This window comes from Pelophylax lessonae (assembly GCF_965119305.1).
Source record: "Pelophylax lessonae genome assembly, chromosome: 1".
NCBI lineage: Eukaryota > Metazoa > Chordata > Amphibia > Anura > Ranidae > Pelophylax > Pelophylax lessonae.
The window spans coordinates 878,627,664-878,654,830 of NC_138768.1; the positions used below are offsets into that span (position 1 = coordinate 878,627,664).

At 45.6% G+C, this 27,167-nt stretch overlaps 1 protein-coding gene across 1 annotated transcript in view; it reads right to left on the bottom strand.

Annotated features, from left to right (window-relative positions):
* The window catches only part of LOC309550539 (uncharacterized protein), a gene marked incomplete at both ends in the record, with an annotated part of 1,004,737 nt that overhangs the window by 669,494 nt on the left and 308,076 nt on the right, over nucleotides 1-27,167 (bottom strand). The gene's annotated exons all lie outside the window — the stretch shown is intronic.

A 27,167-nucleotide genomic window follows, 5' to 3' on the forward strand; every position in this document is an offset into this window, starting at 1 on the left:
GCTCTTCTCCCTGTCGTCTCTAAAACTCCAGAACAAGTCTTCAGGGTGTATGGAGTTGGACTTCCTTTGTCACCGAAGAGGTCAAGGAACTCTGTTTTTGCCAGAGATCTGTTACTCTGTTCATCGAAGACTGTGTGCATCTTGATTGCCTTTTCTCTGAAACCTGCAGGATACACCTTGACTAAGCATATCTTGGAGCATGATCTAGGGCGGACCTGCTCTGTACAGATCTCTGTGCACTTGGAGGATACTGCTGGCGTTGTACTCTCGCCTTGCTCCCCACCATGATCTTCTTGAGTTGCTGGAACTTCTTGCTTCCATGGTAATGGTCCTGGGTGCAGTGTTGACAGGTGTTTGTCACTGTTGCACTCTGTGCATTGTATGGTTTTTGTACAGTCTTTTGCAAGATGCTGAATTGAAGCGCAACATCTGAAACAAATGCGATTGTCTTTAAGGTAAGCTTTGCGCTCTTCTAATGTCTTACTTCTGAAACTGCGACATTTTCTTAGTGGTTGAGGCTTGTTGTGGATCGGACATATTTTGTCTGGCTCCTCAAGTTTCTTACTTGCGTAGTCTTCCTGATTGGCTGCAGATTCAGTAGGGACTTCTGTCTTCCGTACAGAAACTGTTGCTCTGCGTTCTTTGTAAAGCGCTGGAGGTTTTTGTTCTACCTTTGGGACGCTTGCCGTTCTCTTGTTCAGGAAAGCAAAGCTTGGATCATTGCGTGTTTCTGCTTGGTCTACGATGAATTCAGCAAGGAAAGCGAACGGTGGAAACGCAACTCGATGATCTTTCTTGTATCTCGATGATTGAGTGACCCACCTTTCTTGCAAGTTGTAAGGAAGTTTCTCGATTATGGGATCAATTCCACATGCTGTATCCAAGTATGAGAGATCTGGCAGATATCCACTAGACTTAGCGGCTTCTATTTCTAAGAGTAGGTCACCTAAACCTCTCAGCTTTTGATTGTCCTTGTTTGTTATTCTTGGATAGTTTTCTATCCTCTTCAGAAGTGCATCCTCGATCACTTCAGGTGATATATAGCATTGTTCTAGTCTCTGCCACACCATTGTAAGTCCTGCTGCTGCATCATGAACATGTACTGACCTGATTCTTTGGGCTTGCTCAGTGGATTCTGGTCCTAGCCATTTGACGAGCTGGTCAAGCATTTCTCTGTCTGTCAGATCTAAGTCTTGGGTACCGCTCAGGAAAGAGGACTTCCAGGCCCAGTAGTTTTCTGGACGGTCATCAAATTTCATGAGACCAGCGCTCACTACCTCACGGCGCATCAGGAATCTTGCGACTTCTGTAGCTCTTGCTGCGTCTGGTGAATACTTCCTGGGTGTAAACTCAGGGTATGGCTGCGGCTGGTAAGGCTTATTAGACGCTTGACTAAGTTCACTTTGGTTAGGTTGTTGTTTTCGTCTGTTGTAAATCTTTCTGCTATAATCCAGGCTTGTATTTGCTTGAGGAGGGATTACATCAGCATCTGCTTGCACTCTTGGAGGGTTGGCAGATTGGTCTCTGAGCATGCGACCACTTGACTCCTCACGCTGAGGTTCTGATTCAGTCTTGCAGTGTTGCGTAGTATCAAAGTTGCTTACTGCTGGTGGAGTCAATGATGACCTAGGTATGTCATTGGACGGCTGGTCAGTGTACATGGTTGCTTGTGACTGTAGTACTCACGAGTGCGTTGGATTGCGCTGTGGGTTGACATCTGGGTTTCTATGCCAGCGAACTGAGATTCGGCAGCCCTTGCAAGAACTTCTGCCTCTGCTAAGGCTGCTGCAGCGTTTTTCTGCTGTTTGAGTAAGTGTAAAGATGCTTGCACTTCTGCTTTTTTCCTAAGTGCCTCAGATTCACTTTTTGCTTGCTCTCTCATCAATTCAGCTTCCTGTTCTGCATAGGAAGCCATCGCACAGGCTGCTTCTGCTTTTGCTCTTGCCTTGGTTGCTTTGACGCTAACTGATGACAGACTGGTGATGCTTGAATGTCTAGAACTAGTGATGCTTGAATGTCTAGAACTAGTGTGTTTAGATCTTGCTGCACCGGCGCTAGCTGGAGTCAGATCTGTTTGACTGGATGTTCCGGACAGTGTTGTGCATCTAGACCTAGTTCTTGGCAAGCTGCATGTGTCTTCCTCTTTACAGGAGCATTGAGGGTTAACTGACAGAGTGTTGTTCTCTGTATTCTGCTTCTCCATTTTGCTAACAGTGTGAGATGCTGCTGATGATGATGATGACTGAACACACAGCCTGTGTTCTAGTGAGGGGAAATGAGTTTCACTTTCGTTTTGCTCCCACACAGACTGGATTTATGAGTCCTTTTACTGCTGTGGATGATTCAAAGCTGTTTAACTGCTTCTGATAACGTTTTAAAGCCTTTTTACTGTAATGTCTCGGCTGTGTGTTGCCTAAGGTACACAGCTTCACATCAAGTAATAACCAAATCTCAATGAAAGAAGCGCTGGTTTCCTTAACTGATGCAACCTTTACTGAGATATAATCCATACATGTGCCTTTACATATGAATAAGTAGATATGTGGTGGACATGAGAGTGGATATGATAGTGAAAGTGTGGTAAAACTGTAAAACAAACATATGAAAGACAGGTATAAGTATGGCTATTCAACATCATACATAATACATAGTTATGCAGAAGATAGGGACTAACTAACATGTGCTTACTACATACTGGAACACCTTATTATCTATACAAAGGTCTAACATCCCTCTATACAGGCTGAACTAGCAAATCCTTTACTTACAGGCTTTTGGTGTTAATCAGGTTTACAATCGATTAGCTTAGAGGTGCTAAGGGTCTGTTCTCTATGATGGCTGAGGCTGGAATGGATAGACAAGTTTAGACTTGCCCAAAGCAGTAGGGAGAAGACCCACCCCGAGGCTACAAGAAAATGGAGGGTCTTAAAGGGACAGACACTGCTGAGTGCCGAGCACATGAAATATAGTGCAATGGCAGCACAAGAGGATATACTCTTTCATCGCCCCCCTGGGACTAGCCGGCTGCACTATTGGATTGCTTCTCCGGTGAGCCGGTGGGAGGGGGGTACATCCCCTCCCGCTGCTTCTGAAAGCATTCCAGTGGCTCATGTGCTGCTTGGAACCCTTTCATTAGAAAGCCAGCCGTGGGCTGTAAAAAACAATACTGAGGTTATGGCTGATATCTTCAGCCATAACCCTGATAAACCATTTCAGAGCTGGAACGTATATTTAACTATGACTCGCTGCAGTGCAGGTGTAGCGCAGGGTACCTGCACTTTTCATGTGCGTTACCTGCCATTTCTCATCAACTTCTATTATGTCCTACATTTTCTGAAAGCACACCAAAAATGAGGGACATAATAGAAGTCTATAGGAAACTGCAGGTAATGCACATGAAAACCGTGGGTACCCTGCGCTACACTTGCACTGCGGCCAAACTGCAGAGCAATGTGCAGCCACTGAAAAGCCTCCTCCCTGTTCTTCCTCCTCTCCTCATGCTCTGCTTCACCTCCCCTCGGGGAAAAGCGCGCCAGCCAGCGTCTCCTGGGACCTGCGTCTCTCACATCCCAGAAAGCTGTGTATACGCTTGACCCGCCCCTAGCAACCGATGACCTCATCGGTTGGCAAGATGCAATCAGACGGCCCTCACAGCTTCCCAAATGCCTGTGGCAGCGGGAAGTGAGCTTTAGACAGCGGACCATGATTAGGGTATTACCGATGCTTACTCTCAAGGTTAACCTTACCCATTATAACTAATCCTATACAAAATACCAGTGACACCAGATTGGAGAAAATTGGCCATTTTATTAACAAAATACCAAATAACATTATTTATTAACAGAACCATAAATACTCCAGTATCCCATGAAATAAGTTGTTGGTCTTGGGAGGCACAAAATTCCAATTAACTATGTATCAGCGTAAATCGTTAAACGGTCCCCAGCCGCGCAACACCAGCTCGGGGACAAACCCACTTGACCACTGATACCTCCTTGTTACCACTTCCCGTTAATCCACTATTAACCGGGATACACTAGAGGGCTCCATACCTTAGATGGGTCACCCTATGCACTTTTTACCAACAACTGTTTACCGCCTCCAAAGACCCCCAACCGCCACAACCATCCAACACAAATTAAGCGTACAAATACCCCACGAACCTACGCAATCCCCAACTACCCAAAGTTACAGATAATGTCTACTGTCGTAATTTAAAATCTTTTTTTTTTGTTTTTGTTTTTTGCACAAAATATGCACAAATCGAGGGCGGGGATCCATTCTTCTGTGGCTCCACGAGGAAATGTGCTGAACTGTAAGTACCCCCCCACTTTCCTCTGACTAAAGACCCACCTACTTACCACTGCCCAATCCCTGACCTTGACCTCCAGTTGCACCTAGTAACTTAACCCTTCCCTGACCGTGGCCCAGTAAACCCCATCATGAGGCCCTACGCTCATTTCTTTTTTTTTTGCTTCGGGCCTGTCTTGATTAGGGTATTACCGATGCTTACTCTCAAGGTTAACCTTATTCATTATAACTAATCCTATACAAAATACCAGTGACACCAGATTGGAGAAAATTGGCCCGGTAGGCCATTTTATTAACAAAATACCAAATAACATTATTTATTAACGGAACCATAAATACTCCAGTATCCCATGAAATAAGTTGTTGGTCTTGGGAGGCACAAAATTCCAATTAACTATGTATCAGCGTAAATCGTTAAACGGTCCCCAGCCGCGCAACACCAGCTCGGGGACAAACCCACTTGACCACTGATACCTCCTTGTTACCACTTCCCGTTAATCCACTATTAACCGGGATACACTAGAGGGCTCCATACCTTAGATGGGTCACCCTATGCACTTTTTACCAACAACTGTTTACCGCCTCCAAAGACCCCCAACCGCCACAGCGCGCAGGCGTGAAACCTTACACCTGCGAGCCCCTCCACAAACGCAAAGCCCGCTGTATACCATCCTGAATGCCAAGGAACCACAAATCCGTCCCCACAGCATTCAGGTGCACTCCATCACCACGCAGATACCGCCAGGTATCCACCTCCAGTTCCCGGTGCCTGACCACCAACCCCCCATTTCTCATGACAAAACGGCTGACCGCCGAATTGACCTTGATACGAGCCTTATTCAGCTTCGCGACCGACCTCGCAAAACGCCAGGAGGTGCGGCCAACAATCTCCGACCAAATCACAATCATCCCAGGAAAGGATGTGCGCAGCCGGAGAAAATCATATTTAATATCCCGTATGAGGTGGCGCATGGACCGGACCCCCAAATCATTGCCCCCCGCGTGTAACACCAAGATACCAGGAGCCCTGTCCAACTGCGCAAAACGATTAACCTCTGGCAGGACCCTGCACCAAAGCAATCCCGGGATTCCTATCCACCTGATGGTAGCCTCCTCCCTGGTGAAACCCAACTGCCGCCCATCATACCTCACTTCCGCCCGTCTGGCCCCCCAGAACACAAACGAATGTCCCAAAATCCACAGGAGGCAGGCGGCTCCCCCTGTAAGGAAAGAACAGCACACGGCAATGATAACAGAAATACCACCAGCCCCCACCCCAGATCCCCACATCCCAACTTAAACCAAATGAGGACGAACATACAACCTAAAACGAGAAGATTCCCACCTGCCTATCCGTTTTAACGTAGCTTCATCCACACCCCATCTGGCCGCCTCAGTGGCCGCCCCGATGCGGAAGGAGTGAGAAGCGTAACTGCAGGGCGTCATAACCCAGCTTGGATAGGCACCACCGGAACACCGAGACAAACTGAAACTTGGACAACGCTGTACCGTCCCTGTGCATCAGAAAAGAACCCACCAAAGACGGACGCACCCGCCTAAACTCCTCCACCACGGCAACCGGGCAAATAGGTGAACCCCGCACCCGGTACAGGCGCACATACATACCTCTGCCCTCCTCGTCCGTCTTGGAGCGCCTAAGAAAGATCACAACTGCCGAATCAGAACAACTTACCTCTCCGTCCTGCAGACCGCCGTGCACTCTCCTAGAAGGGCTGACCAATTCCCCAATGCGAAACGCCCCATAGAAGGCCAAAACGAAGGCCGCCGTAAACAAAAGCGACTCATACTCCGAGGAGCACGTACTCCGTAACCTATCCACCAATTCGCCCAGCAAACAAAAGGAGACCGGTCTGCGCCCGTCCGGACGCCTGACACCCCGCCTGTACCCCTTCAAGGCCTGCCTCACCATGAAGTCCTTAGTGAAATCCGCAGACCCGGACATTTTGAACAAGAACGCTAAGCCAGCCAACTTCCGAGTGATGGCCGCCGCCGACACCCCTTGCTTAAAATTCATGCACACAAAGTACAATAAAAGGGAATGAGAGCCCATACTTACCCGGCCCACACCAGTCTGAGCCAAAAAGGCCTGCCATTCCCTCCATACCTTAGAATACGCAGCCCAATTCCCGGCACTCAAGGACTGTCTGACCAAGTCGGCGGCGATCCCAATGCAAGCGTCCACAGCATCGATGGACAAGGCTCCCCCCGTTGTTCCACATCCGGCGCCAACTCCCGAAACCTGTCCATCTGAAAACGAGACAAAGAATCCGCCACCGAGTTGGTCACACCAGGGACATGTACCGCATAGAAGAAAACATTTAATTGCAAACATCGCAGAACTAGATGGCGCAACAACCATATCACCGGCGGGGAAGAACCCGACAACCTGTTAATCACCTGCACCACCCCCATGTTATCACAGTGCAAATGCACCTTCTTGTCACCGAAAACCTCCCCCCATAATTCCACCGCGACAATGACAGGAAACAGCTCTAACAGGACCAGGTTCCGCAAGAAACCCCCCACCTGCCACGCCGTCGGCCAACGCTCGGTGCTCCAACGACCCCCCAAGTACGCACCATAACCCGTGGAACCCGCAGCATCCGTGTATAGATCCATATCACAATTGCTGACCGGACCCCGCAGCCAAAGCGAACGACCGTTATAAGCCGACAAGAAAATGTACCAGACCCGCAAGTCGTCTACCAGCTCTGCAGACAGCGTGACAAAGTGATGCGGAGACCTAACCCCCGCCGTAGCAGCAGACAGGCGGTGGCTGAACACACGACCCATAGGCATAATCCGGCACGCAAATGCCAATTTGCCGAGAAGCGACTGCAACCGCCGGAGTTGCACCTTGCGCTTGCCCACCAAAAGGCAGATCTCCACCTTAAGATCGCGCAACTTGTCGTCGGGCAAGCGACATTCCATGGCTACCGAATCGATAACTATGCCCAAGAAACTGATCATGGTGGTCGGACCCTCCGTTTTATCAGCCGCCAAGGGAATGCCGAAACGCGCAGCCACATGTTGGATGGTGGCCAGCAGAACTCCGCACAAGGGAGAAGACGGGGGGGCCAATGCACAGAAAATCATCCAAGTAATGGATAACCGAATTGACCCCCGCCACCTCCCTGACCACCCACTCCACGAACGAACTGAAGGTCTCAAAAAACGCACAGGAGATAGAGCAGCCCATGGGTAGGCAGCGATCAACATAAAAGGCATCCAACCACCTGCAACCCAACAGGCGAAAACTGCCCGGATGCACCAGCAACAAACGAAACACGGCTTCCACATCTGTCTTGGCCAGCAACGCGCCCTGCCCATAAATGCCAATCCAAAAAATGGCCGCATCAAAAGACGTGTAAGACACCGCACAAGCCTCCGGATCAATGCCATCATTGACCGAACCCCCTTTAGGAAAGGACAGATGGTGAATCAGGCGAAACTTATTTGGCTCCTTTTTCGGAACCAAACCCAACGGGGAAACCACCAAGTCAGCCAAGGGGGGGGTCAGCAAAAGGACCAGCCATGCGGCCCAACTCCACCTCCTTCGCCAACTTGTCGGACACCACCCCCGGGTTCAGCCTCGTCGAACGCAAGTTGTCCGCCATAGGGGGAACACGGCCAAGAGAACAAGGAATCCGGAAGCCGACCGAAAACCCCTCCTCCAATAAGCGTGCCGCCGCCCGGTCCGGATGCTTACTTAGAAAAGGCCGCATCCTTTCCACCCTCACCGGCGTCATCCCTTTTGTGCTGAGCGTCCCCGGCACGGGGCTTGCCCTGCTTAAAACAACGCGAGAAGGGATGAGAGCCCCCACAACCGGAGCACTCATGTTTGAATCGACAGGCAGTCCCGAATCGGCACGTCCCTTCATTAAACTGCCAACAAAAACCCCGGCGCTTCGCGGCCGGCTGTCCAGGGGTAGACGGACCGCCGACCCCGCTCGGAAAGGAAGACGGTGCCGCCCGGGCCGACGTCATAAGGCGCATCCACAAACTGATGTCCTTGTGGTCCCACCGTAACGACGGGCGAACAGCCTTGCGCTGCCGGAATTGCTCGTCATAACGGAGCCACGCGACCCCGCCATACACCCTGTGGGCCTCCCCGATCGCGTCCAAATAGCAAAACAAGGCGGAGCAATGCTCCGGATGCTTTTCCCCCACCACACTCGCGAAGATAGCAAAGGCCTGAAGCCAATTACTAAACGTGCGCGGAATCAAACGAAACCGCCGCCGCCGTTCCTCATCCTCTTTCTTAGATTCTTCCGGCTTCACCCTATCCAGGTTAAATTTTTCCAAAGGAAGTAGAGTAAATATTTCAATGTACTCATCCTTCCAGATCTTTTCCCGGACCTCCGCCTTGAGATGCGCCCCCAAGGGGCCCTCGAAACACACGTACACCTCACATTTTGCGGCATCCGCAATACGAATCGCATCATCCTTACCTGCCGCCTTGGGCTCCGCAACCTTGTCCCCCATAGTCGGCGCAGGAGACGGCACCCCTGGCGTCACCACCTTGTCTCCCCCAGAGCCGGGAGCAGACCCAGCCCCTGCCGGCACCGTGCCGGACCCCGCCGTGACCGGAACCCCCACCGGACCCCACGCCACCACAGGCACCTGACCTACCACGCTGTCCCCATCAAAATGCTGTACCAAGGACCGCAGTCCCGCCAGCAAGTCCCCAAGGCCCCCCGCCGCCACCGGCGCAGCAGGCCCCGGACCCCTCACCTCCGCAACAGGAAGAGTCCCAGCCCCCCCGGGAGTCACCCCCCCCCCCCCCGGCTCTGCTCCAAACCCAGCACCCCCACCAAAGCGGACAGAGCAGACTGGAAAGAAGAAGGGGTAACATGAAAGGGCTCACCTGACTGAGACCCCGCGGATGCGGGTCCCGCAGCCACTGCCGACGACGGTCCCGGAGCACTCCCCTCTTCAGAGCTGGACAGCTCACCCTCCGACTGGACATCCGAGTCTTCAGCCTCCCCGGCGGGCCTGGAGCTGGAAAGCACAGGGGGGGCACTCCGCTCGGCCTCCCCCCCCCCCCCCCGCCGTCGACCGGAACTGGAGTCCTCCAACGACCTCCGCTGCCGCTTCCTGCCGGGCCTCTCCGTCACTTCCGCTTCCGGTGTCACCGCTGCACTGGGCATGCGCAGTGCAGCAGCGCCGCGCTCAGACCTCTCCCGCGCGAGCTAACCCGGCAGGCCGATCCTCCCCGCCTCGGGCAGCCGCAGTACTTCCAGGATTCAGACGAACGGGCGGGGCCGGAGGCGCAGCACGAGTATGGCCCCGCCCGCTAGAGCTCCGCCGGCGTCGGGGATTCCTCCCAGGGGGCCCGCCGAGCCCAGCAAGCGATCGCTGGGACGGCGACCCTGGAGGGTCCGCACAGGGGCTCCCAATGTGGCGCTCAGCTCTGGGGGACATCGTGGGGCTGTAACGCTCCGGCGGCCGGGACCGCCGAGCGCGGGAATGCCGCTCCCCCCTCTCCAAGTCATCAACCGCCATGGCAGCATCCAGGTGCCTCTCCAGCCACGGCTTTCCACGGGTGGCAGCCGCCTCCCGTAGCCGACCAATGATGGCCTCCAAATCCCCATGGATGAACAATCGTCCGGGCAAGCAGGAAAAGCAGGGAAGAGGATGATCCTTTCTTCTGTGGCTACACGAGGAAATGTGCTGAACTGTAAGTACCCCCCCCCCACTTTCCTCTGGCTAAAGACCCACAGACTTACCACTGCCCAATCCCTGGCCTTGACCTCCAGTTGCACCTAGTAACTTAACCCTTCCCTGACCGTGGCCCAGTAAACCCCATCATGAGGCCCTACACTCATTTTTTTTTTTTTTTTTTTTTTTGCTTCGGGCCTGTCTGAACCGTTGTAACAACAAGGCTTAACTGAGTGGCCAGCACAGTTTGTAGATCAGATGGGGTAATTTTGCCACGGCACACCTGGGGACTCTTCACAGCACACAGGTTGAAAAACGCTGTGCTAGTGAACATACAATATCACACAGACTAACATCTGCAGTCCAGTCACATCCTCTGTACACAGTTAGGGAGACAGAGTGGAGTCTGTTAATTGGATTCATTGTTTTTCCCCTGTCTGATGTTTTATGTTGACTAGCGTTTGATAACAGTGTGTACAGAAAATGTACCTGCACTGCAGGGGGGGTAATCTATAAAACACTGTCCCTGAAAATGGATAACACATTCAGTTAAAGATAAGACATTTCAAAAGACTTAAAATAGCTTTACATGGGACAGAAGGGGGTGTAATTGCTTTACATGGGACAGAAGGGGTTAGGGGGTGTAATTGATGTCTACATCTCTGGTCTAAACACTGCTTATACAAAGACAACTCCATAAATTTAGAAATAAATCATGTAAAATATATCAATATGCATATATATAAAACTTAAACATATACTTGAAGAGGGGAAGGAAAGGGCATCCTATGCAACGCTGCTATGGACTGCAACTCCCATCAATGTCATTGGAATGCTGTGACTGATAGATGGGTTCACGGGTCTGCTTACTAAATATTACTAATCAATTACAGAACTAGATGAGAAACTAGATTGCCGTGAAATATAGGAGGTGCCTGGTGCAGTCTCATTAATAAGGAATACATATCAACGTTATCAGCTAACTTTCACCTAAACCATCCCTAGGGAGGTGACTGGATGTAACGGGGTAACTCAGGGGGTATATAGTGCAGGGCAGCATGGAGTTAACTGAAGCAGTACAGATTGTGAGGTTGGTATGGAAAAAGTATTCTCTTACCTTGTGTCCTGGTAAGCCTTCTATGAGTGATGCACCCACAGGGTGGTGAAATGGTGGTAGATGAACAGTAGAACAGGTGTTCCAAATTGCAGTTAGCGATCAACCAAGAACCAACACAGATGCGACTAGTTCCAGCAAAAGCTCACGGTGCAATGTATGAAAATCTGGGCGTGACAAAGTTTCAATTCCCTACCCCCACACTGCGCAAGCGCAGTGCCATGATTTATATCGCTGCTTTAATCCCTGGAGCCGAGATCGGGCATGCGCAGTGGAACGTGTGGGACATGCTCCAACAGCTGATGAATGGCGCGGGCACAGCTGTGAGCATGCACAATGGGGATCGGCTCAGCTGTTCAATGACAGGAAGTGACGTGGGTATGGATTTCTCACGGGGTATGGTTTTCTAACGTTACACCGGAAGCCGGAACCACAATTCAATGCGTTCCACTAACCGGAAGAAGATATTACCATTGGTATTCGGTTGATTCATCTCTCACAAACATGATAGAAATATCTAGGATTTGGGCAGACATCATGTCGGCATGTAATAGCAATTATGAAACATTACAATTTGCCTTATATTTTTTATTTAACTATAAGTACAGATCAGCGGAATCGAGTGGCGGCGCCATCTTGTGGACAAGAAACAAATCCTCACTTGGGCAAAAGGACACACAGTTCAGCCACTACAACCAAAGGTCATTAACAATAATAAACCGATACGTAGGACACATAAAACATAGGTATTTGTATGTAAAAACAAAAGGGGATTGGATCCCCTATATACTGAAATAATTTAAAAAAAAACACATTAAATATAAACATTTTTACAGATAAAATATCTGGGGACTAAATTCAACTCGATAGAAGGATATAATACCAGAAACTTCATAAGCATAAAATGGGGCAAAATAAAGAAGAGACAAGGAGGGAAACAAATTGATTAATAATTAGTAATACAGGCGTTTAGATCCCACTCAATATTTAGGTTGTGTGGGGCATAAGATTTATTTTTATAAATCCAAGCTGTTTCTAACCTGGAAACCCCTCTTGTGAGATTGCTCCCTCGCCAATTCCCCACGTATTTATCAATTCCCAAAAATAGGGTTCCCGCTGAATTTCTGTTATGACATATATCATAGTGACGGGAAATACTATGTTTAGGAAAACCTTTTGATAATGTTTCCAACATGTTCTTTTAGTCTAACCTAGACCACGAATTTAGACGTACAGGTGATAAACGGTTTGATTTTGTGGGTATGTTGGGTGACATTAGTCTCAAATGTTTCACTCTTCCTTCTACCCTCTATATTCAACTTACAAACACTGCAGGACTTACAGGGGTAAAAACCACCCTTGTCCTGAAAAAACGAAATCTGTTTTGGGGGATTGATGACGTTAGGTGCCACCTGAAGTTTCAGGGGAGGCACTCCCCTAAAAACCACAGAGGGCAAATCAGGTAAAAGAGGACCCAAAACTCCATCGTTACGTAGCACGTGCCAGTTCTTTTAACTGAATAGTGTTGAGTTGAATAGGAGGAGAAGAAAGCATGCTGAAATGTCTTATTCTTCTGCTTTACTTTCGGTTGTAACAAATCCATTCTATTTTTCTGATCTGTATGTGCTATGGCCGAATCTAATTCTGTTTCTCTATAACCTCTCTCCATGAATTTATGTTTAAGGGCTACAGCTTCTTTGAGGAAATTGTTCCTCCGCGTGCAATTGCACTGACTGACTGACTGGAACGGATCTCCACCAAGCTGGATGATGACAGCTGGTTGTATCTGTGACGAATCTTAGATACCCCCAGTGGGCACATCCGCCAGACTGGTGTCTCCTGTCCTCCAAACGCACCCACAGCCTGCCGATTAGCCATACCCAGCCCGTAACCCCTCAATCACAAGACAATCCACACAGGTGTTGAGGGTTAACCATGCAGAGCTTAAACTGTTTGTTAAATTCCAAGACATACAGTTTTATACACAGTTAGGGACACTCCCCTTAGCCTTGCCACAGAGGGGAAGGGGACAAGGAGCAACCAATGGGAACTGAACATTTGTACATTGAAACAGGCTACAGATCCTAATGAGATTATGGTAAACAGGCAGTCTCTCAATACACACCCCCCTGCGGAGAGATGTCTCCAGTCCAGACCATTGTCTGTGTCCTGAATCAACACAATTAGACACAGCAACAAGAGGGGGGGGTGGGGGAGAAGGGCTGTAGCATTACATTTCATTAACTCAATGCCAGCATGTCCCCAGGTCTCCAGTATCTTCTGGCCCATAGTCTGTCGGTAGGAGGCACGCGCACAGTCCCTTCCAAAACACACAGTGACAGTGGGTTCTGTCACAGTATCTATAAATCCGTTCCTGTCAGTCTCCTTGAAGAAAGTGGAAGTGATAATACAATCCTCCACTATTCTAATATTCAGGTCCAGAAAATGGATTTCAGTCTTACTTCACTCATAAGTAAGAACGATACCCTTGTTATTCATATTTAGGGTAGTCATAAACTCCTCCAGTGATGCAATATCGCCATCCCAGAGGAGGAGGATGTCGTCAATGTACCTACGCCAGAGCACAAGCTCCGGCCTAGGGACACCTCCAACGACATCCTCCTCCCATTTGGCCATAAAGAGATTGGCCATGTTTGCCGCAAACTTTGCGCCCATAGCCACTCCTCGACATTGGCGATAATAGATGTTATTGAACCAAAAATAATTATGGCTCATCGCAAAGTCGAGGAAAGACATCAAAAAATCTCTTTGGAACCCTAGCAGTACATCCTGTTCTAAAAAGTGAGCCACCACCTCCCTCCCATGCTCATGGGAGATTATGGTATATAATGAGGAAGCATCAGCGGTGGCTAGGATGTAACTATCCTTCCATCTGATGTTATCCAGTTTGTTCATTACCTACATTGAATCACGCAAGAAAAAAGGTGTTTTCACTACCAAAGGTTGAAGGAAGCTATCCATATACTTACCCAATCTATGAAAAAAAGGACTAAGCACCAAGAATCTCGAAGCTCAATGACCCAGCGCTCTGTACTTAGCGAAATCAGTGCTTATGCACAAAGAGCAGCCGCCTAAATAAGCAAAACATATGAAAAAAAGGGGTGCATATAAATAAGCGGCGCTATCCCTCAAACTATCAATCAGAATGAGTCACATAAACCTATCTAGCATAGGTAAAACAAATAAATGATCAATATTAAATGCATAAAAAATACATTAAATTATATAGGTAAAAGGTCAGAGTCCGTGAAACAGAAAGTCCATCACCACCAATATTCCATAAAGGTAAAATAAGCAGTATTCCTCATATGGTGCTGTTCGGTGTGCAACCTCCACCTCACCACTTGTGATACACCCGAGTATATACACTTACCAGATGGCTTATTGGTTAAAGCCCGTAGAACTACTCTGCTCTGGACTCTCCCGATGTTCCAATCCCTGAAAGGGCCAATCGTGTCTGTGATGTCCTCAAAAGATGTGGTGCATAGGAGGGAGTAAAGACACACATAGGGCAATACCGTATGGATAAAACATGCACCTTTTATTGGACACTCCCCCCCTCACCCATTACACTCACATCAAATACAAAGCAAAACAGCACATAGTATTGGGTATGGCGCTATGGTCTCTGCCGGCCGCTTACCGGACTCCCGCTTGCTCGTCAGCGTCCCGGAAGTTGCCGATCGTCCTGGCCGTGCAGCGTCCCGTTTCCAAGGTGACCGCGCAAGTCACCACCCTAACGCGTTTCGTCAGAGGACTTCAACGGAGAGCGTGCTTGCGCGGTCACGTCACTCCTATTTATCTCATACCTTTGCCAAACGTTAACCCCTTCAGCAGTCTCGCAACCGCGATGGGAGTACTGGCGTCATCGGTACTCATTGATAGCAGGACCCAGAGTCTCAAGGGCCCTATCCATCCACATATATGTTATAAGCATAATGCTACTAAATACATGCACATTGTTTACGTGCCATTACAGTTGTATTCCTAATGTTTACAGCAGCCACTTATATAACCTATTCCGCACATGTCATGAGGAGTCAGCAGCCCGTTCGTATTAACATGCCTGCATACTCATGTCTCATGATGTGATCTCACCATAATCCACTCCATCTTACATGTATATATGTTATTAGATTTCTAAAACAAACATATATACACACTTATTGCTCTCAAGATAGGAATGCTTAAATGGCTAAAGGTCCACCTCCATCAAAGGTGCACCATTCCTATACACAAATTGCACATAATCGTACCAAATCCGTGCATATATTATTACGTAAAATGTTTTCATAAAATGTTTAAAATCCAAATTTAAAATATAAAATTTAGAGAAAGCTCACTGTTTAATATAGATCCCGTATGGGTGAACGGGTACCATAATAGTGAATTAAAAAGATATAAAAATTTATATATATATATATATATATATATATATATATATATATATATATATATATATATATATATATTACCTGGAGGCCCACAATTTGTCTATTTAAAGGCACACCAGGTATGCAAGCCTATTAGTAGTCCCTCAATAAAAATGTCTCACACAACACAATACCTCTTCCCTACATAATCCAGAAATAGAAGGGGATAATTATCTAATTGGTCCTGTGAACTGCTCAAGGTCAAACCAGTCGATCTGTTCATTAGTAGTCGCTGATGAAACAGTTCACGTCAAGTTCAACATTGAGACCCCTAGGATGGAGGACATCTGTGAGATATATCCAGTAGGTTTCCCTACGTGATAATTCTCTCACCATGTTGGATACTCTCCAATTGGGGTGTATCCTTTCAATCCCCCAAAATTTCAAGCCTGAGGGGTCCTGGTTATGCTTATGCTTGAAATGTAAGGATACGCTGTGGTCCTTGTAACCTTTAATGATGTTAGCTATGTGTTCGGACACACGTTTAGATAGTGTTCTTTTGGTGCGTCTGATGTACATCAGGCCACAAGGACATTCCAAACAGTATACCACATGTGTAGTGCAGCAGGAAATGCATTCTTTAATGTCAAATTGTTTGCCGTTGGCACTAGATGTAAAAGAGGTCATTCCTCTTGGGTGTTCTCTCACTTGACGGCAAGACACACACCTACGGCAGGGATAAAAGCCCACTCTGTCCCAAAACATTTTGGGTTTGGTCGGTGGGTCTATGATCTTTTTGACCACCCGGTCCCCAAAGGACGGGCCTTTCCTATATATGAACATGGGTGACTGTGGAATGACTTTTGCCAACAGCTTATCCATACACAAGATACCCCAATGTTTTTTAAAGATGTTTTCAACTTCCTTGTATTGTTCATTATAGTTCGTAATGAACCCCCACTCATGTCTGTTATTTTCCTCTCTGATTTTGTCTTCCAGACAGTTGTTTTGTGAAAGGTTCCCGACCTCTTGTATAGTATTATCCAGTATGGAGGGGTTATACCCTTTCTCAACAAACCATTTTTTCAAAAGGTCAGACTGCATCAGATAGTCTGTATCACTGGTACAGTTCCTCCTGATACGGAGGACCTGGCCCTTTGGAATGTTTTTTAGCCAGTTTGGATGGTGCCCACTGTACATAGGAAGATACCCATTCCTGTCAGTGGGCTTGAAGTAAGCTTTTGTGCCCACTTTTCCATCATGTAAAAAAACTTTCACATCTAGATAATGAATGCTTGTCTGACTCCAGCTAAAATCCAACCGGATATTGTTCTTATTATTATTTAAATATTGCATAAATTGGAGCAGGGATTCTTCCGTTCCCCTCCAAATTAGAAACAAATCATCTATGTATCTTTTGTAAAAGACCAATTCTGGTATTTGATCACAATAGATGAATCTGTCCTCCCACTCGCCCATGAAAAGATTGGCTAAGCTGGGGGCATACTTAGCCCCCATTGCTACGCCTCTCTTCTGGGTATAGAATTTCCCCCCGAACCAAAAATAATTGTGGGAGAGACAGTAAATCAACAAATAACTTAGGAACCTTTTCTGTGGGTCAGGGATAATGTCCCTTTGACTAAACGCCCAATTAAGGGCGAGGAGGGCATCATCATGTTGGATTACCGTGTATAGTGACGCCACATCGGCGGTCACTAAATACACGTTTCCAGTATCCAATCCCTCTAGACTTATCAAGGATTTCAGAAAGTCCTTTGTATCTTTTAGATACGATTTAGTCCGTACCACGCTATCCTGCAGAAAATGGTCGAGGTACTCGCCAGCTCTCGATGTGACCGAGTTAATACTGTTAACTATCGGCCTAGGTGGAGGGTTGTTAGCGTCCTTGTGTATTTTCGGGAGCGTGTAGATAGTTGGCACCCGGCTGTAGCTTGGGACCAAATATCTCTTCTCCTTTTTGGTGAGTACCCTACTGTCATAACCATAAGTAACCAGTTCGTTCAGTTCATTGCGGGACAACTTTGTTGGATCCCCGTCAAGAAGTTGATATGTGTTGGAATCTGCCAACATCTCGGTTACCTGGTCGTGATAGTACTCTCTCTGCATAATGACAACTCCCCCCTCCTTTATCCGCTGGACAAATTATTACATTTTGGCGTCTTTCCAAGGCCTCTAGGCCCTCTTGGATATGCCTAGGGTTAATGTTCTTTTTAGGCCCAATCTTTTCAAGATCCCTAAGGACCAGCCTCTTAAAGATGTCAACGCAGTGGTTTGATGGTTGTGCGGGATTAAAAAGAGATTTATTTTTTAACCCACTATCAACTCCAACTGTGTATGTGGGTTGTCTAGCTAACTTAGGCCTGCTATCATTCAAGTAATATCTTTTGAGGTTAATCTTACGGATAAATTTGTGTATATCCATATATACTCCAAATTTCCCGATCAGTCTTTTGGCCGCACATTGTAAACCTGCGTTAAAAATGTTGACTTCTTTGTCATTTAAAGTGATGCCAGCAAGGTTACAGATCCCACTCAAACAGCCACCCTCTTTCTTTTTGTGGGTCCTCTTCCCTGCTCGGCATCCTCTATGTCTGATCCTGTCCAAAAGTCTCTTTGGCCCTGTGGCCCTCTCCATTGTGGGCCTGGATTGCCCATTTTGGGGCGTGGAGGGCCCAGGGGTCGCTAATGATAGGCCTCCTGGGTGGGTTCAGTACATCCTTATGAACCTTTGGCAGGTAGTAGATGACTGGTATTCTTGGGGCTAGGGGAACTAGAAAAGCCTTCTCTTTCTTGGTCAAAAGTTTCTTTTGAAAACCACCATTGATCAATGCTATTAATTCCATCTTATATTTGGTTGTGTGGTTTCCAGCCAGTATTTCATAAGTATCCCGATCAGACAAAAGCCTGTTCATCTCTGTGTTATATGTGGAGGCATCAAGAATCACAATGCCTCCCCCTTTGTCTGCGGGTCTGACAATAATATCGTCCCTTTACTTCAGGCGTTTAAGTCCCCTACTAAACATAGAGTTACATCTGGGATTTTTAAGTTGCAAGTGTTGTGGAATTTTTCCTCAGGTACAAAATACCTGTTACCTGTTAGTCAGTGATACCAAATCAGACAATATATAGCTATATATATAATGAGATCAGACAAGACTCAAGATGGCTGAATCATAGTGACCTGATTTATTACAACATTGCTGGAGTTTATATATACTCAGAAATGGGTTTGTCATTACAATCTGACGTACAGAAATGGGTTGTTATTAACATCTTTTGTCCAATCAAAGTTAACAACTAATTATAGTAAGCATTATGTCAATCTAGATCGTGATTCTCTGTCATAAAGGGAAATTTCTTGGTGACACACAATAAAAGTTCCAAAGGGGCTTTTAGAAGATATTATTGGCTTTGTGGTCAGCTGTCCAGACAGAGTTGATATTCTGAGAGATAGGGAATTTCCACTGTTTCGTTCATCTGATATATTCTTAGCCTTTGCAAGCTCAGTGACACATGTAAAGAAATCAAAGTAAAATGAGATTAACTCGAAAGACATTTTGTTTAAGATAACCATTCTAAATGCCAGTCAAGGCATCCTGTAAAGGCCAATAAGGTATCCAGAAAATGCGAGATAGGTATGCCACGACATCTCCCTTCTCTTGAGAATTTATTGATCAGGCTAACTAACTACCTATTCCGCTTATCAGATCCCTCCAAGGGAGCAGCCCCTTACGCTTGGAACACTGGCCCAGAGGGCAAACCTCAGTGGGGGGTGTCCGAGTCTTGGTAAGGTTCTGAGGCGGAGATTACTTCATACATGGGTTGAGGTTGAGGTGACAAAAATCTCATTACAGCATACTCAGCATCATCAATCACTTCTCATTTCCGTATAGAGTTGAAATAGGTTGTCTCCTTGGCCTTGGTAACCTTATCAACCAAACACATAATTATTTTAATTCAACAGATCACTAGAGATCATAATTATCATAAACATCAATATAAATACACCACTTTCATTATTTTAGGAGATAAGGCAAAACCTCCAAAAGACTGTGTTCATTAGGATGGACGGACACCATTGGAAATAAAGAGGTTGTAGTACCTGTTACTGTGACACACTGAGAAAGTAAACTATGGGCCTTATTGCCACAGACACAATACCTCAGTTTCTGTCTGAACAACAGAAACCTGAGGGCTTCTCCTAGGTGAGAAATGTCCATATTGTCATTTAATATGGCTCATATTTTATGTTTAACAGTTTCATTTCTGTAATGCATGCAAGTTTCATTTCATGGGCTGTTCACAGTCAGCTGTGGGCAGGATATGTTTATCAGTGCTTGTGAACAGTCAATCCTCCCTACATCAGTTTTATTTCCATATAACTCTATACACACTGTAGGATTCTTGAAACCTGCAACTTTTGGGGGAATTAACATGTCCTTTTGTGCACTGGTAATGTTTCTATAGGATTTTGAAAACTCTGTCTGATTTAGATCCTCTAATGCAAGTGGGTTTACTAGCACAGGTATAGTCTGGGACTCTGGGTGTAATTGTGGACATATCTAGCACCCTGAGTACCCTGACTTCCTGGCTACCTGGTATTTAAACTTAACAGTACATTGGGCCTTAGGTTGTCTGTCTCTTTTATTGTCCTGCCCCTTCATTATACCCAACATTTCCATACATATCAAAAATTTAAAGAAAATCATTGTACCACCTTTTTTCAATGACTGGCGTGAATCCATGTATCCCTTCTACCTTGAGGGATGTTGGTGTAACCAATTGCACTCTTAGTAGCCTTACTTTATGACTTAGTATCCTCATTTGGATCTGGTAGGGATGAAAACACACTATTATGCATTTTTGTCAATTGCTTTTAAAGCGCTGCAACACATCTAGTGAGATCTGAGTGTGCAGCTTGCAATTGCTGTGGTAAATAGAGACCTGCTTCAGGTACCCACACCTCTCTTGGGAGTGTTCCTGACAAAGGAAAAAAACGTAAAACAATCTACCTGTTTCTGCTATTATTTTACTCAACTTGTTTTTTTTTTCATACAACCTTTTGTACCTTTCCGCTACTCTGTGAATGATATGGAGTGTAAAAGGCTTTCTCTATATTTAGTGCGGATAGGATCTCTTGTAGAACCCTTCCTTTAAAGTGAGTACCCCTGTCACTTTCCATAGGTTCTGGGATTCTATACCTGCACATTACCTGGGGCAAAGGCCTTTTTCCTGTGGTTTGTACTTTACCCCTAGAGACTGGCCAGGCCTCAGGCCATCCTGAAAAATGTCTATACAAACTAAAACATGTGCATCGGGACCAGACTGTGGGAAATCAATGTAATCTATTTGAACTCCTTGGAAAGGACAGTCTGACTTAGGCGGTGCTTTTATGGGGTGCTTACAGCTCTACCAGCATTGTACCTAGCACAGGTAAGACAAGAAGCAGTATATTTTGCAGCTACTCCAGGAAAACCTGGTGCTAACCAGTGTTGTATTACCAAGGTGGTCATTAGAGTCTTTGAGATATGACACGGTCCGTGAGCTGCGGCTGCCACCCTCGGGTATAGGGCCTGAGATCAGACAGAAATGCTCCTCCATCCTCCAGCAACCAGTTACATCCTGTGTTGCACCTTTCTTCCGCCACTTCTCACGCTCCTGTGAGGGGGCTTTTTCTGCAATGATATCAAGATTGCCATACTTACAGGAGTTGGTTGCTTTCCTAGGAGTGTCAGTACCCGGATAGGGACCTGTTCCAGTGCAGCCTTCTTCGCTGCTCTGTCGGCCCTTGCGTTTCCTGCAGCTTCTTCTGTGTCCTCTCTTGCATGTGCCTTGGTTTTTTAATAAATGGCCACCTTGGTGAAACACTGGAAGACTAAGAACAGTCTCTATTATATCTGCATGCTTTTTCTTGGCTTATCAGCTGAGGTCAAAAAGCTACAAGCTTTCAAAAATATGACCAAAATCATGTCAATGTGAATGTTAACTCTTTAAAATTCACAGGCCTTTGCCAAAACCATCAGCTGCTTGTGCTTAGAACTTTAAATTTAATGCCTCTGCATTCCTTTTGTTTATTTATTGCTGTTACTACTGCATACCCAGTTACAGGCTTACCCTCCTCTGTTTATAAACATGATCCATCTACATAAAGGGTCTCATCAGGGCTCCAGAGAGGAGCCTTTTTGGCAGGGCTCAACAATTCAGATTCTGCCATCATCCGCTCAAAAACAGTCATGGGGGATATTTAACAAACATTTTTTCCCCTCCCCCCTCTAGTGCCTGCTCCTGTACTGGAAGTAAACTGGCTTAAATACATTGCACCTGTTTTACCCAGCAGCTCTTTTGCAGGCTGTGGCCCGCACACAGCTGAGGATCCTTTTATCACTGGGTCAAGCTGGCAAGAGACATATGCTATATACTGGATTAATGGGCACTTCATCTGAAACTGAACACTGAAATTTTAACTCAACACAAACATTTTTTTTTTAAATGACTTCCCCTTTTCTTTGAAGCCAGGCAGGAAACCACTCTCACCCTTGCTACTGTTATTCCTTCTGTAAACCTTTCGGACGCTTCTGATGGGGACATGCGGACACAGGTTAGCTGAATACCTTATCTACTGTCCATCTTCTGGGGTAGAGGGGGTGGTTGCAATTCTTTGCTCTAATGTCCTGTCTTTACACTATTTGTAGTAGGTCACTTTTTATACACCCATAATGATAGGAAGTAATGTACTTTTATCTTTCAAACAAATATCCTCTAAAACTTTGTCCCGAATTTCAAAAATCTTATCAGAGGTTCCCCTTTGGTTACGGAGGGTGCCCCTGAAATACCACTTAATAAACCATAATTATATAAAAAAGTTATTCTATTTTAAAACTTTTGGCTCAGTGCCAATAGGGTTCAATGGTCATGTTAATTGCGGTAACCCTTAATGTCTAAACAAAGATTCCTGGTTTAAAGGGCAACCTATTATTTTTCATCTTAGTTTAATTTAATACAAAATAATCCCAAAAATATCATATGCCGTTCATTTATCATATTAAGAAACAATCTTTTTTTTTTCCTCTTTCTCTGAGCTCACGGAGAAGGAACCTCTTCGGCTACTTCCTCTTTTTATATTAAAGACACAGCTTCATACAATCTGTCTCAAAATAAACAACAGGCTTTTGAATTAAAGGGCAACGATCATCCTTACATTCTTCTTATGAATACAAGATTTGCTGTGTTTTCTCATGAAACAATTCAACACACACCAACTCATTTATAATATATCAATACTCATTCAACTTCATACTCTCCTGCTTCCATATTTCTGCAACTGATTTTAGGTTTGTTCTTGCCAAATCTGTTTTATACACTTTACAAAAATCTGCCATATCCTATCTTATCTTATCCTACAACTAGGATTATTAGCTGTCCAACTACAGAACACTTTAATTGGCTGTGTAGCCCAAAGACTATGCTCCCAGAGCATTTAATCTTCGAATGCAAACTCCCTGGTCTGCCCCATTTATCTGGTAACCCTGTTACCCATACACTCTAAGGCCATGGTCCTAATGACCTTTCCCATCGACCCCTGGTCGGTATCTACGGAAACCCAGTTTCCCATTTCACTGTTATCCAAAAAATAGAATAACTACCTCTAACTCCCAAGTACCCTGACCTGGACTTCGGCCCTCACAGCCGATACACAATGTCAGGTTAACCCCCAAGTACCCTGACCTGGACTTCGGCCCTTGCCAGCCGATACACAATGTCAGGTTAACTCCCAAGTAACCTGACCTGGACTTCGGCCCTCACAGCCGATACACAATGTCAGGATAACTTCTAACTTAAAATCAGCCTATTACCATATGCATATGTTTACATATATACTATAACATAGAGATAGAAACCTTTACATGTATATGAAATGTCAGGCTAAAACAGTCATATACATTCAATGCTTGCTACGTCTCAAATGGACACTCCGAAATGAGACCGCTTTACCAGAACACAACTGGGGGTCACGTTCCTGCGTGTCCAAGACACCCACAGCGGTGAGGGTTGACCCAACCTCACCTTTCGCAACAAATGTTAGTAGCAACAAATATATACACCGACTAAGGGTTTAGGTTCTTTAAGAGGGTATTACGTCAAAAATAAAACAGAGTTACCTGGACGTCATTGGATGGACTGAAAAACATTGTAAGCAGACAATGGGCTTACCTGGCCAGATATTTTCAGTGTATCCAATGCAGTCCAGATGTCTCACTCCGTCCGCAGATGACGTCACCTCTCCTGGGCTCAAGCTCGCCAAATTGTTGTGGAATTTTTCCTCAGGTACAAAATACCTGTTACCTGTTAGTCAGTGATACCAAATCAGACAATATATAGCTATATATATAATGAGATCAGACAAGACTCAAGATGGCTGAATCATAGTGACCTGATTTATTACAACATTGCTGGAGTTTAAGTATACTCAGAAATGGGTTTGTCATTACAATCTGACGTACAGAAATGGGTTGTTATTAAAGAGGAAGTAAACCCTCCTCAGGAAGTTGTACCTATAGGTAAGCCTATGATAAGGCTTACCTATAGGTACTGTAAATATCTCCTAAACATGTACCGTTTAGGAGATATTTACCTTTAATGCAGCCAGTGACGTCACTGGCGCATGCGCTCTGAAGGAACGGCTGATCGTGCCGTTCCTTCAGAGCCCCGTGCCGTGACCGTCGGCTCCCGCGCGCGTGCGCGGGAGTGACGTCACCGCGGCTCCGGCCAATCAGATGACCGGATGCCGCGATCCCGGAAGACGAGCGACATGTCATGTCGCCCGTCATACAGGTAAGAGAGCGGCACGGCGGGGGCTCGTTCTAAGGTAAGTATTTCATAATGAGCTAGTATGCGATGCATACTAGCTCATTATGTCTTTCTCTTGCAGGTTGTAAAAAAAAAAAAATTAAACAAGTTTACAACCTCTTTAACATCTTTTGTCCAATCAAAGTTAACAACTAATTATAGTAAGCATTATGTCAATCTAGATCGTGATTCTCTGTCATAAAGGGAAATTTCTTGGTGACACACAATAAAAGTTCCAAAGGGGCTTTTAGAAGATATTATTGGCTTTGTGGTCAGCTGTCCAGACAGAGTTGATATTCTGAGAGATAGGGAATTTCCACTGTTTCGTTCATCTGATATATTCTTAGCCTTTGCAAGCTCAGTGACACATGTAAAGAAATCAAAGTAAAATGAGATTAACTCGAAAGACATTTTGTTTAAGATAACCATTCAAAATGCCAGTCAAGGCATCCTGTAAAGGCCAATAAGGTATCCAGAAAATGCGAGATAGGTATGCCACGACACAAGGAATCAATATTCCTAGCAACCAAATCCCTGAAGACTGACAGGGAAGGGGCTATAGGACCCGGAGGGTTAAACGGGGAAGCATTTGAAAACATAGTTCAGGGTTCGTACGGTCCTGGAAATCCTGGAAAAGTCATGGAATTTTTAGATGACACTTTCCAGGCCTGGGAAAGTCATGGAGAATTAGTAAACCCCACTAGGTTTTGGAAAAGTCATGGAATATGAGAACTGTGGAGGAGCGGGGAGCGGATGCTTAATGATTTTTTTGTTTAATTATTTTATTCCCTAATGATTTTATTGCCACATACTGTATTTACATCAGTGTAAGCGTCCTTCCGGGTCCACAGTATGCCGTATGCCGTTTCGGTTACCACACCCCCGCGTCATCACGTTCATGCGGCAAGCCCGCCCTCCAGTGACGCTTCTGCTGCCTGATTGGTTGTAATCTCCCGGCTGTTGCTGCTGGCCAGTCAGTCTCCAGGCAAACCGCGGCGAGCCCTCCCCGCTGCCTGATTGGTTCATCTCCTCGGCTGCTGCTGCTTCTGGTCAGTGACTGACAGTAAGGGCAAACTGCGGACCCGGAAGGACACCTACCAGTCCTATACGCTTACACCAATGTAAAGTATATGTCAATAAAATTATTAAGCATCCAATCCACAGTGTCCAGCTGCACCTTCATGACTGCCTGAACTGCTTTATTCCGGCAAGCAGGAGCACCCATTACTGTTCTTTCTCCAAGAGTAAGTGCCACATTTGTGCATCAGATCTGTGCCATCCATACCAGTCTGCCTGCACCTCATGACTGTGGCTTGGGCCTAAAAGAGTAAGTGCTGCATTTTGTACATCTGACTGTGCCATCCATACCAGTCCGCCTGAATCTCCATAATGACTGCCTGAACTGATGCTTTATCCCCAAACAGGAGCGGCCATTAATCTTTCTCCAGTTACAGTATATTGGTCAAATTACAACAGGGGTAACCGTTTCAGCTAAAGTTAGTGTGTTCAGTGTTACAGCAATGCCAGGAAAATGCAGCTTTAAAATTGTATGGCTTCATGACAAAGTATGAGAGGTGGCTGGAGAAAGATCAGGACCCAGGACTTGCTAAATGTACAGTGTGTCGTAAAACGTTTGACATTTCAAACATGGGATAGGAGACATGGATTTTCTTCTTATTTAACATGTATACATAGACATTTCATGAAACATTTGGTCATGAATATTTACATGAAGTCATGGAAAAGTCATGGAATTTTATTGGTGAAAATGTGTATGAACCCTGATAGTTGTTTTCAATTGATTCAATTTTAATTAGACCTTGGATTCACAGGATTCGTCAAAAGATATCTTTTGATGTTCATCCTTTAAACAAACTTTTGTTTTTCTATGAAGGTATCGAACTTATTTAAAGGTTTTGATGGTGCAAATTTGAGACCGTGGTTAAGAACAAACTTTTCTTCATTGGAAATGGAGGCAGTACTCAGATTAAAAAGGCCATCATCCCTTAACTACTTAAGTCCCGGAGGATTTGGCTGCTCAAAGACCAGAGGCCTTTTTTCAACTTGGCACTTTGTGACTTTAACTGACAATTGCGCGGTCATGCAATGCTGTACCCAAACTAAATCTACGTCCTTTTGTTCTCACAAACATAGGTTTCTTTTGGTGGTATTTGATCACTTCTGCGCTTTTTTATTTTTTGCGATATTAAAAAAAAAAGTGAAAATATTGAGAAAAAAATGAAATTTTCAACTTTGTCTTTTAAAAAATATCCAATATACTCAATTTATGTCATATATATTTTGGCCAAAATGTATTTAGCTACATGTCTTTGACAAAAAAAATCTCAATGAGTGTATTTTTATTGGTTTGCGCAAAAGTTATAGCGTCTACAAACTATGGTGTAAATACTGAAATTTATGCAGCTTTAATTTCTGACTGCCTATCTCATTTCATGAAGTGCTAAAATGGCAGGGCAGTACAACCCCCCCCCCCCCAAACTACCACTTTTTGGAAAGTAGACAGCCTAAGGAATGTCCTGAGAGGCATGTTGAGCTCATTGAATATTTCATTTTTTTGTCACAGGTGTTTGAAAAATTACAAAAAAAAAAAAAGAGATTTCTTTTTTTACACACAGTTGTCATTAAAGTGATATATTGCTCACACATGCCATGGGTATATGTGTAATTACACCCCAGAATATATTCTGCTGCTTCTCCTTAGTAGAGGGATACCACATATGTGAGACTTTTTGGGAGCCTAACTGTGTACGGGACCCCGAAAACCAATCCCCACCATC